This window comes from Apium graveolens, chromosome 7 (assembly GCF_009905375.1).
Source record: "Apium graveolens cultivar Ventura chromosome 7, ASM990537v1, whole genome shotgun sequence".
Lineage (NCBI taxonomy): Eukaryota > Viridiplantae > Streptophyta > Magnoliopsida > Apiales > Apiaceae > Apium > Apium graveolens.
In genome coordinates, this window is record NC_133653.1 from 114,500,607 (window position 1) to 114,510,418 (window position 9,812).

At 38.4% G+C, this 9,812-nt stretch overlaps 1 non-coding gene across 1 annotated transcript; it reads right to left on the reverse strand.

Annotated features, from left to right (window-relative positions):
* Positions 1-8,265: 8,265 nt before the first annotated feature.
* Positions 8,266-8,372, reverse strand: LOC141675673 (small nucleolar RNA R71). The gene has a single exon (XR_012556315.1). It is a non-coding gene; the product is annotated as a small nucleolar RNA R71 (small nucleolar RNA).
* Between the last annotated feature and the right edge of the window lie 1,440 nt (positions 8,373-9,812).

Below are 9,812 nucleotides of genomic sequence, written 5' to 3' on the forward strand. Positions count from 1 at the left end.
ATAGTCACTATGGTTAGGGTTAATGGTATTCGTACTTGAACAGTCCACTTTTACTTGTTTCTTGTGCGCATTAAACCATGTTTTCTCTTTCCAATGAATGTTATTCTTTTTCCAAGTCTGGGGAGACGAGGTAGAATTAATTCTACCTGTCAGCATTAAATTCCTTTGCGTCTTCTGGCATTCACTTGCCTATATAAGCAACCACTTCACATCAGCCTTCCCATCAAATTCTTTCTCACAAACTTACCTTCATACTTTTTCTTTCAAAAACACAATGGTCAGATACAACATGTTTTTAAATTACCAAACATTTAATATGGAGCTAAGCTGTGCTGAATGGCAGCAGGAATGGCATGTCACAGCCATTCCTGAGGAGATATGGGACTCTGTCCCACAGGAGGTACTGACCCACCTCCTGTTCTTCTATATGGATTACCATCGCCATGTGGAGCGATTGGAGGAGGAAAGGCTTGAAGCTCTCCGCCAGCAAGAGCGAATCATCTGACTCGCCATTCTGTTTATCGAGAGTAGGAAGAAGAAATGATTTATTTTCTTCTTCCTATTTTTCTTCATCATCAGCCTTGCCCTCCTTCTTGAGCTAGGACAACGGCTGTTGACGTTAGGTTTAGTAGCTTAGGAAAATCTTGTACAAGTGCTGATGTAATTTCAATTTCATGAATGTATTCACTTGATATATTAATGAAATTTGTTTTTGTTTCAAAATTTTGTCTCTGAGATACTTTGTAATGCATTGATAAATCCTGATAGATATTCATATTCTGATGACCATATAAATTCTGTTTTAATTTAAGTTCTGATTTTCCTTTATCAGTACTTAGTCATATGATTTATCTTGGTCATTTTCACTTGATTTCTTTTCAGAATATTAATGTTGTAGTGAAAATTAATTAAATAAGTGGGAACGGTTTCAATTTTGAATTAAAACTGTTTCACCTTGATTAATGGAATATCTGGGTAAGTGGAACGGTTTTTTTTTCCTTCAAAAAAGGCAAGTGGGCAAGTAATGATTACTGTTTTCTCGCGCCCAGTAACTATCTGTTATTACTGCATGTCTGACAGGTGTCCAACGGTAACATTTTTCTCAAAGTATAAGTACGACAGAGAGAGGATTGTTTAATCTTTTATTTTCTTTCATACTTTTTCTCTCTACTTGCTTTTACTCTCTCTCTCTTCTTCTCACGTTGGTTTTTCATACAGACATTTTATCAAACACCTAACAGGCACTCTTAAATCTCAATTTTTCACATGGTACCTAAGGATTTAATCATTGATGGAGCTAAGTTTGTTCCAAACAACTATGCTGCAATTCTTGATCATGCTGAAGCTCCATCTGAATTGCATTTTGTGCAAGATCTTCTTGCACACAGTGAGATTGGGTATGCATTAACCCAGCCTTCAGTCTTTTCGAGCCAACAAGTTCTGACGTTTTGGTGGACTGGGCACTTTGATGATGGTGGTAGACATGGCACTCCTAGTATTGTTTTCGAAGTGGGTGGTTCTTCTTATGCAGTCACTCCGGGTACAATACGCAAGGCTCTACATCTCCCAGAAGGTTGTACCTTTTCAATTCCAGAAGAATCAGCTCTTCAGGAGTTAATGGCAAATTTGGGGTATGAAAAGAGTTTGGAAAAACTTGGGCAGTTGAAATGGGCTCATATCAGAAGAGAATGGAGCTTCTTCTTCGACTGCATCACCAAAGCTTTTGGGAACAAATGTTCGAATTTTGATGCTATCCCAATTCTCAGTCAGCACATCGGGTATGCTATCATAAATCAAACTCATTTTGATTTTGCAACTGGTATAATTGGTTTTATTGGGGATAGGATGACAGAGGATAGGAATGTTGTGTACTTTACTAGATTCTGTCAACTTATATATACTTTTTGTACTGATGAACCTCAATTAGTTAGTTCCTCAACTCCACCTTTTAAAGTTGCAAAACGCTACTTTAATGACCTGGTAAATGCTGACATTAAAAAATCAGTGGTTAGACCATTACAGATTCCTCAGTCTGTAAAACAGATCTTAGTAAATGCAGATCCTGATACTTATAGATCTGTTTATTCTGATGTCCAGCCAACTGCAACCACCCAAACACCACAACAATCAGCACCTACCACTCATTCTACTCAACCTACCCTTAGGAAATATCTCAAATCCTATCTCTCCACTTCACAAATTGTTCAACCCTCATCCTCAGCACCTACTGTGAAGCCTTCATCCTCCAAGCCAAAGAGGACAAAGATTGTTCCTCAAACACCTCAAAAGAGAAGGAGGATTGCCTTGAGAGATGAATCTGATACTGAGGACCAGGTTCCTTCTTCAGAACCTATTATAAGTGAAGCTGAGAAAGAGACTTCTCAGAAGGATTCTGGAATTGGGGGATCTAGGCTTCTCAAAAGGCTTAGAAGAATGACAGTTCCTGAAACTCCCAAGGAATCCAAATCAACAAAGAGATACAAGAAACAGAGGGCAAAAAGGCCAGTTTCAGATGATGAAGAGGAAGCAGCTAAGGAAGGGGATCAGGTATCTCTGATCTCACAAGACAAGGAATTTGCTACAGTCACCTCTTCTCCATCAACTCCATCTACGGAAGCTGTTTCTGAAAAGGCTAACACACCATTTGTGTCTCCTGTTGATCCAGGCACAAGTGTTGATATTGATGTTCAAAACTTGGTTGTGCCTGAAGTAATTCTCTTAGAAGCTCCAACAGCAACTAATCCTTCAACAACACCTGTTACTGATGCTTTTCAAACTCCAGAGTTATCTACAACACCTTCTCTGTATCAAGATGCTGATGATCAGACTTTAGGTGAGCATCAGGATATGGCTGTTGATCAGAACTTAGAACCAGATCAGCAATTAGAGGATGCTGAAGCCTCCATTGCTACACACACTGTTGTCTTATCAGAAGATACTGATTCTTTAAGTTCTGATGCTGCAAATGCTGGAGATACTGGTGATGCTGCTCCAACTGCATATGCTGATGAAGCAGGTCCTTCAGGACATGCTCCTCAACAAACTATTCTTAAGTCTGAACTTATTAAGAAGTTTGTTACCCGAGAAACACCAGTGCCTTGGAGTGAAACTCCTGCAGGACGGGAGTGGACTAAGGAATGGAACTAAGTTTCATGTGTTCCAAATGATATTCATCTTGCTGAGCACTTGACTAAAGCTGATGAAATGTTAAATTCTGATGATTTCAAAACCCAGCTTAGAGTCACTGCATTGAGTACTAAGCATCTACAAGGTCTTCATTTAACTACTCGTGCAGAGCTACACAAGATTCAGGAAGAATTTATTAAGCAAGGAGAAGTTTGGAAAATTGATAAGAAAAAGTTCTTCCAACCTACCTTTGACAGGATTGCTTCTATTGAGAAGACTCAAGATCATCAACAAGCTCAGATTGGTGATATTCTGAAAAATCAAGCTTCTCAGCAATCACAACTTAATGAAATCCAATCTTCAGTGGAATTGCTTGTCTCTCTTCTATTACCTGCTGATGCCGAAAAGGGGGAGAAAGTAATTAAGTCCAAATGCAAGACTGACAAGATACTGAAAGGGAAGGATGATGGAAAATATGATCAAGGAAGCTCTGGAATGGGTAGAGGTCATAGTCAAGGTAGAAGATTCACATCAAGACAAGCTGAAATCACAAGTCACAGGACAAGTTCTGATACTGGGAAAAGAATAAGTTCTGCTACTGGTAAAAGGATAAGTTCTGATGAACTTTTAGATCTTGATGAGGAAATGTCAAGAAAGTTATTTCTTCAGGAAAATCCAGGAATGGACTTGGAGAGTTTAATGGAAGAAGAAGCCAGACTTAAATCAGAGAAAGTTGCATCTAAATCTGAAGCTTCTGGTAAAAAGCCACTTCCAAAACTCAAAGGCATTGTGATCAAAAAAAGGACACATACTGAAGCAACATTGGCTAAATCACAACTGCAGATAGATCCAAGATCCAAGGGTAAAGAAAAGGTTGGTGAACCTATCAAGGTTTATGTGCCTCCTGAGAATGAAAAAATTACTGATGAAAAGGATGATCTTGCTCTGACTTCAAGAAAAGTTCTTAAAACAACCTCTGACATGGCTCAAGTTGTTCAAAGTCAAGAAATTGTAAGTTCTGATATTCAGAAGAAGCAAGTAACCTCTGATATAGCTCAAGTTAACTTGATATCAGAAGATAGACCAAAGACACTCCTACCAGGATTTACTAAAGCAAAACAGACTCAACCTTTGAAGACTATTGCAAGTGGTTTTGAAGCTAGAGTAGTTACTGGAAAGGAAGCAAGAGATAAAACTGGATTGGGAAGTGCTAATGAAAGAAGAATATATAACACTACTAATGATCCAACTTCCTTGAGTGAACCAGGTATTGGAGCAACTCCTGAGAGATTGAATCAACTAGAATCTGTACAAATGGTTTACCATACCTACCTGAAAGAATACATCTTATTGTATTTCATGACAGATGGTAGGGTTTATCATATAAGACAAAATGCCATTCCATTGAAGTATTTTGAAGAACTGGAACATGTAATTTTCTTACTTCAAGTGGATGACAGATTAATAGGGACTGCTGCAAACTATTTGAAGGATCAGATTCAGAGATAGAAAAGGCTTTATTCTGTTAAGTCTGACAGCACATACGTTCCAAAGTACAGAGATCACAAGGGTGATATAGTTAAAATGAAGCCCAATTCTGCTCAAATTATAACTACCTTTCTAGGGTACAGGGCTGTGGAATTCAATCTTGAGTCTGATAAAGCTTATTTGATCAGACTGGATCAGGATATAAGAAAAGCAAAGATCAATGATCTCAGAGCTGTAATCTTTCAAATTGGTGAAGATACTGCAGAGCTTAAAGATGCCAAAAGGAGAATGATTGATGAACTTAGATATGCTGAGAGATGTTTGTTGAAGAACTATCTCAGAACAACTCCTGACATCAGAGAGATCTGATAATGAAGCCAAGTCAAAGATCTATAACTGCTTAAATTCTGATATTTGTACAGACTGAAGTTGTTATCAGAAGTTAAATATTGGTAAAGCTTTAAGGACAGTAAGTTGTAGTTATCTAGTCTAATTCTCATGCATTTGTACTTAATGTTTTTGACATCATCAAATATATGTTAAACTTGTATATTTTGCTAATTTACAAGTTGGGAGAGATTGTTAGATATATTTGATAATGTCATGGCTAATATGATTTATATTTAGATTTCAGATCTTACTTAACAGGACGAATCAGTACTTAACCATTCATCAGTACTTATACTGGAAGTCAGAACTTAAGGATATCAGTACTTATATTATCAGGAGATAATCATCAGAAGTTAGATATCAGAACTTAAGTGCTGAAGGACGTTCAGATAAGTACAGTAGCTGATTAAAGGAAAGAAGATCGAGATAAACATAAGAAGAGATATGCATGAAGAAGGAGTTCCGTGAAGAATGGAATACTTGGAAAAAAAGATATCTGATTGATATATTTTAGGAAGCAGAATTATATTCCATATCAATTAGCGTTTATCTTGTAACTGTGTAGTATATAAACACAGACATAGGGTTTATACTATAAGTGTTGTAATATTCAAGAAGATTATTCATTGCAACCCTAGCAGCTCTCGTGATATTTGTTCATCACTGAGAGGTAACAGTTCCATACTGTAACAGAGTTTATTGTTTCAATAAAGTTTGTTTTCTGTTACTTAAGATATTAAAGTTCGATTTGATTGTGTTATACACTGTATTCACCCCCTCTACAGTGTGTGTGACCTAACAAGACTTATCTCAAATTCCTCGACATATTTTACTCAAATCTATCTATTAATCACAAGTTAAAATTTTTACCTATTAACACATTTATTCCCTGAACCTCGTCACAAGATTTCCTTGTGTATCCTTGTGTATGATTTATTGGTAATCGAATCATGACATGACCCAATCTCTATGACGGCCTTGCTAGGATTATAAATGATCAACCTTAAAATTATCCAATTTATCAAAATAAATTTTAAATAGATGACAATCACTATTAAAACAAAATATTTTTATATGTTCTAAATCGTCTTGATGTTTTTTTATAAATGACAATAATTAAATTATTAACTTTTGATAAGTGGCATTTTATACCACTTAGAACGTCTTAAAATGGCTTAAATTGGTGTCTTGAAATCAAGTATTTTGTGTATTTGATGCGTTTTTCTAGTGTTTATGCATTTCAGGGTATTAGTTGCATTTCGGAGGAGGAATCATCAAGAATAAGCCTTGGCATGTGTTCACCATTGCGAGAGGAAGAGAACGGGCAGATTACGGCGGAGAAACGGAGCAAACCGGGAATTTTTCCAGTAGGGTCCTGCGCGCCCGCGTAGCAATGCTGAGCGGCCGCGCAGCAGCCTTGCGCGCCCGCGCAGAAATGCTGAGCGGCCGCGCAGGGTCGGGGAAAAAGCTGAATTATTTTAGACTTCTACTTCTGTTTGGCTTCCAACTTCTATGTAATCTGAGTTTTATGGGACTATTATATAAGTAGATTTGAGACGTTTTCATAGAAAAATAAGAAGGAGATTATGTTTTAAATTGTGTTGGCGCAAGAAGCGAAGGAGATAAGGAAGAAGACCGATTTAGCACACTGCAGCGAAGAGGAAGCATATATTCTTGTGATTCTTGTTTCATTGTAACGTTGGATGCTAGTTTTCTTGCTTTGACTTATTTACTCTTGTGACGTACTCTGTTTTAATATAATTAGTTTAGTTATTATTTTCTTGTGTTGATTATCATGATTTCATATGAACCCATGATGGCGATAAGTTCTATTATGGGCTAATCGTGATCATGGGGTTGCAACGGATTTATTATGAAATTCTTTAGTTAATTGTTTAATACTTTAGTGTGTGATGATTGCATGATATCTAGTATTGGTTGTGCGTATTCGTCTTATGTGCGTCGCGAACATATAAGATAGGGGGTTAATCTCTTGTGAAGCGACGGTGGATCTTGAGATTTAGAACTTGCCATGCTAGCATAGGTTCATGTACGTTGTGCATGAATAGTGGGTAATTCTAACAGTTTTATTTGCCCTATGTAATCAAAAGGAATAACTTGTGCTTAAATCGTTGTGTTGTCAATTTCTGTAGACATATAGGAACTCAACATAATTGATGACTATTCAACTTCTATCTTAATTGTGGATGTTTGGTAGAATGGTATTAGTACAATGAAAGTTGGCTTTTATCAGTTTCGTGTTATTCGATTAATATCATCACTGTCACATGCTAAAGGTAATAACAATGGCTATAGAAGGAAGTAATAATGAAGTTGTGATCTCATGAGTGTTTTATTATTGATAAGTTGAAGTGTTAGTTAAGTGGTTAATTAAGTAGTTAATTATAGTTAATATTTAATCAACAATTTTAAGTGTTATTATCTTAACATTGAGAAGTAGTCATAAATTGGTGAGTGAGTTTAATTAGACAAAAACTTAGTCTGAGTCTCTGAGGGAATGAACTAGAAAGTATTCTATATTATTTGCGAACGCGTATACTTGCGTGAATATTAGTGCGTGATTTCGCCCTAACAAGTTTTTGGCGCCGTTGCCGGGGACTCGGCGTATTTGTTTAGTTTATGTACTTACCATCATTGGTCATTAGGACTCAGTGATTAGGACGTAGTAGTTAATTACTCTTTTCGGTTGTGTTTCAGGTACTTTAGCAAGCGTTTATGCAAACTCGTTCTCGTGCTCGCAAGAGGACCTTAGATACAGCTGAGGAGAAAGACGAAGTTCTTGATACTCCGGAGAAGTTAGATTTTGAGGATTCGGATTCAGGAACTGAGCAGAAAGAACCAGTAAACATGGGAGATCGTATTGTTCAAGCTGATCCAGCTCTTATGGATTTTTCTCGGCCTAAAATTGATGACATTCAGTCAAGCATCCTTCATCCGGCTATTCAAGCTAACACCTTTGAAATCAAGCCGGGCACTATTCAGATGGTGCAGAATTCTGTTTCTTTTGGAGGAGCGGCAACTGAAGACCCCAACATGCACATAAGTAATTTTGTCGAGATCTGCAGCACTTTTAAGTATAATGGCGTGACTGATGAGGCTATCAAGTTGAGGCTTTTCCCATTCTCACTGAGGGATAAGGCTAAAGACTGGTTACATTCTGAACCAGCTGGGTCCATCACTACGTGGCAAGATCTTGCGCAAAAGTTTCTGGTGAAGTTTTATCCAATGGCAAAGACTGCTGCTATGAGGAGTGCTCTTACTCAGTTTGCGCAGCAACCTACAGAATCTATGTACGAGGCTTGGGAACGCTACAAGGAAATGTTGAGAAAATGTCCACATCATGGAATGCCGGATTGGATGGTAATCACTGGTTTTTATAATGGTTTGGGGGCCCAATCTCGGCCCATGCTCGATGCAGCAGCTGGAGGCGCCTTATGGGCTAAAAGCTATACTGAGGCGTATAATCTTATAGAGACAATGGCTGCAAATGAGCATCAAAACCCAACTCAGAGGATGACGTCAGGCAAGGTAGCAGGTATTCTGGAAGTTGATGTAGCCACCGCTATTGCAGCCCAGCTCCAAGCGCTATCAATGAAGGTTGATTCTTTGGCTACGTATGGAGTTAATCAAATAGCTATGGTTTGTGAGCTTTGTGCAGGTTCTCATGCTACGGATCAGTGTTCTCTTGTCAACGAATCTGTTCAGTATGTGAATAATTATCAGCGACAACAGCAGCCTGTGCCAGCGACCTATCATCCTAACAACAGAAATCATCCAAATTTCGGTTGGGGGAATAATCAGAATGCTATTCAGCCACCATATCAGCAAGGAGTAAGTAAACAGTTTAACCCACCTGGATTCCAGCAACCACAGCAGTATGCTACAAGGCAATCATATCCTCAACAGGGAAGTGCAGCTGCACCTACTAGTGCTGATTTTGAGGAACTTAAGCTGTTGTGCAAGAGTCAGGCGGTTTCTATCAAGACCTTGGAAAATCAAATCGGTCAATTAGCCAATGCAGTGCTCAATCGTCAACCTGGCACTCTTCCCATTGACACAGAAGTACCAGGCAGGAAGGAAGCTAAAGAGCAAGTCAAGGCTATTACCTTAAGGTCTGGAAAAGTAGCTGATGCTGAAAAGGCAAAAGAAGTCGAAGCTGAAGTTAGAGATGAAGAATCTAAGCAAAAGGAGAAAGCGGCGGAACCAAAGAAGACTACTGTTGAACACACTCTGCCTGAGGCTAATACAGGGGAGAAACAGATCTATCCTCCACCACCTTTTCCTAAGAGATTGCAGCAACAAAAGCTGGATAGACAGTTCGGGAAGTTTCTGGAGGTGTTCAAGAAACTTCACATCAATATACCTTTCGCTGAGGCTCTGGAACAAATGCCTAGTTATGCGAAGTTTATGAAGACTATTCTTTCAAGGAAGGTGAAACTGGATGACCTTGAAACCGTTGCTCTCACGGAAGAATGCAGCGCGGTTCTGCAACAAAAGTTACCACCAAAACTGAAAGATCCAGGAAGCTTCACCATTCCTTGAACCATTGGCAATCTAACTTTTGACAAGTGCCTTTGTGATTTGGGAGCAAGCATTAATCTGATGCCGTTGTCGATCTTCAAAAAGCTGGATCTGCCTGATCCAAAACCCACATACATGTCGCTATAATTGGCGGACCGTTCCATTACTTACCCAAGGGGCATAGTTGAGGATGTGCTCGTCAAGGTGGATAAGCTCTTCTTTCCTGCAGATTTTGTTATTCTGGATTTTGAGGAAGATAAGAAGAT